Source organism: Alligator sinensis, unplaced genomic scaffold (genome assembly GCF_000455745.1).
Source record: "Alligator sinensis unplaced genomic scaffold, ASM45574v1 scaffold308_1, whole genome shotgun sequence".
Taxonomy (NCBI): domain Eukaryota; kingdom Metazoa; phylum Chordata; order Crocodylia; family Alligatoridae; genus Alligator; species Alligator sinensis.
Window position 1 is genome coordinate 1,572,259 of NW_005842041.1, and position 2,627 is coordinate 1,574,885.

Below are 2,627 nucleotides of genomic sequence, written 5' to 3' on the forward strand. Positions count from 1 at the left end.
CCTCTACGCCATGCCTTCCCCCACCCCTTTCCCCGGCTCCAGACTGTTTATTTTTCTTTTCTTTTCCTTTGCCTTGCCCCCTGGGCATTCCCTGCATCTCCAAGTTTTTCAGCATCTCTGTCGGGCTTGGAGATTCTCCCCACACTCTGGGCATTCCTCATGTCTCCGTCGGGCTAGGGACTTCTTCCCATGTCTCCATTGGGCTTGGGGATTCTTCATGCTGAGCTCCATCTGCTCATCTGGAGCTGGCACTCGCTCCAGAACAGCCTCTTCCTCCCCACTGTCTCCCAGCATCCTGAGGCAAGTCTAAGGGAGACTGTTTTCCCTGTGGGGAAAACAGTCTCCTGCCTTTGCTCCCCTTCACACACACTCTGCATTTACACAGTGTAGTACTTTAAAGAATAGTAACACTGTGTAGTCCTAGTACTTAGGTGGTTCTTTTCATTCAGGTATCTTAAAGTGCTTTATGAACATTAGCAAGCATCACTGCAGCCACCTTGCAGCTGAGGACACTTAAGTACCCAGGTCATTAAAATGCAAAAATTATATGCATGTCATAGTTTCATAGTTGATAGAGTTGGAAGGGACCTGAGTAGATCACCAAGTCTGACCCCCATTAAGGTTGAGTTCCTCATGGAAGTTGTTCAAATCCTGGTTTTCCAAAATGCTGAGTAAAGAAAAAGGAAGGTTAGAATCAGGTAGCTGTTTACATGTCCATTGCTCCCCCAACCACAGCAATGTGTGGAGTAAGGGGGACCATCTAGGGTTGTCAACCTTCCAGGATTGCTCTAGATTCTCCAGAAATTAGATATAAATCTCAAGGAGATTGCTGAGAATTGCTGGGGAGATAAATGATGGGGCATTCATTCATTAAAATAAATATTACATGTTGAATCTGATTTATACAGTAGTCCAGTGGGATTTTAAAATGTAATAGTAATGTGTATTAGTCTTCATGACCTAAAGTCATTAACGTCATTATGTCATGTGATGAAACCTCCCAGAACAGATTCTAAAAGAGTTAGCAATCGTATTTCCATCCTTTCCTGGATCATCAGTCCAGCATTAACTCTTCAAGAGGCACATGGGGATGGAAGAACCAGGAAGATAATTTTGTCTGTTCCCCTGCTTCAACACATCCTCCATCTATAGGGTAAATGAAAAATGGCTTAGCCAAAAAATCTGATGCCCTATCCACTGTTCCAAACCCAAGCCTAGCTCTTTTCTAATCTCTGCCACCTCTGTTCTTGCATCTGTTCTGCTGTTTCTGGAGAAATGCCCACACCCATACAGCCTTTCTTTACCATACCTGTATTCTCTCCTCCCCCAGCTCTGAACTTTCCCATATGAGATAAGTCACTTATGTCTCGATTATTAAAAGTGTCTGTTCAAATAGGCTAGTCAGTTTGAGACACCCAACACACCTCCATCCCTCTTATTCCCTCTCCATTTAGAAAGACAGGGTCCTGAGAATAAAAGGGGGAAGTGACCATCCATAACAGATAGGCTGTTCCATTTGCTGCTCCTGGCCAGAGTGGTGTTCCAGAAATGGGAGATGACAGGGATTTCTCCTTTCAGGTCATCCTTGTAGTGATTAATATAGCCTCTTCCCTAACTGCAGAAGCTCATGTATTATGTAACCACTCATCCATCGTCACCCCTTCTCTTCTGTTCCCCCAGTATTCAGCCTCTAGAAACACTCAGCTCCAGGGAACAATGTGCCACAGCCCGTCATACTTTGTGGCTGTAGAATTCTCCCCTCCCTCCTTGCCCTGAGAAGCAGAGAACTTTTTTGAGGTTACTATTAGACATTTGGGCAATCAGGTGGCATCTTGAGACAAAAGACTGGTGCAGTCACATATCCTCTTTCTCCCCCTTCAGTCTCCCATCAGTATCCTTACTGATCCCTCTGAACAGCCTGCTGTCTAATAGTCTCCTGGAACACATCCAGACAAGCACTCATGTGCATTTCCCTGGGGACAAATAGCAGCAGCACATAGTTGTGCACGGCTACTTGTCCCTGGGGAATGTCTGTGCATGTGTGCTCTGGTGCATGGCAAGTTGCCAGGAGTAGGGTAGGGTAGGGGAGGCTGGAGCCAGCATCCCTGGTTGGTCCCAGCAGCTTGTCCTGGGATCCTGGGGCCTCCCAGGGCTCCAGCAGTGGTGGTCTGGCATCAGGGAGCCTGGCCAGTGTAGCAGACAAACTGAGTTATGCTAAGGCTTTTAGCTATAGTCCAGTCCTTCCCAGAACTAAGCAACAAAATTGAACTGGGCACTTCCTGTGGCACTGGGAGATGTGAGTGCTGTGATGGGGTACTAGGCAAGCAAGGGACAGCAGGTTCCCTATAAGGAATGTGGCTGGCACAGTGCCAGGGGACTGGTGCATCATATAAGGAATGCTTGGCACTGAGCCAGAGGACAATTTGGGATGAGAGAAATTACAAAAGTGATGGACAAACAAAGGAGGAGGGGGAGGCAAGAGCAGCCTTGGACTTCTTGTCTGAACAGCGAGGAATCCAGAAACTAACACCCCCCACACCCAGCAGAGGATCTGAGGACGGTACCACTGAAGGTTGCTGCTGTAATGCCTGAAGGAACCGCTTGCCTGGTCGTATTGCAAGGAAGAA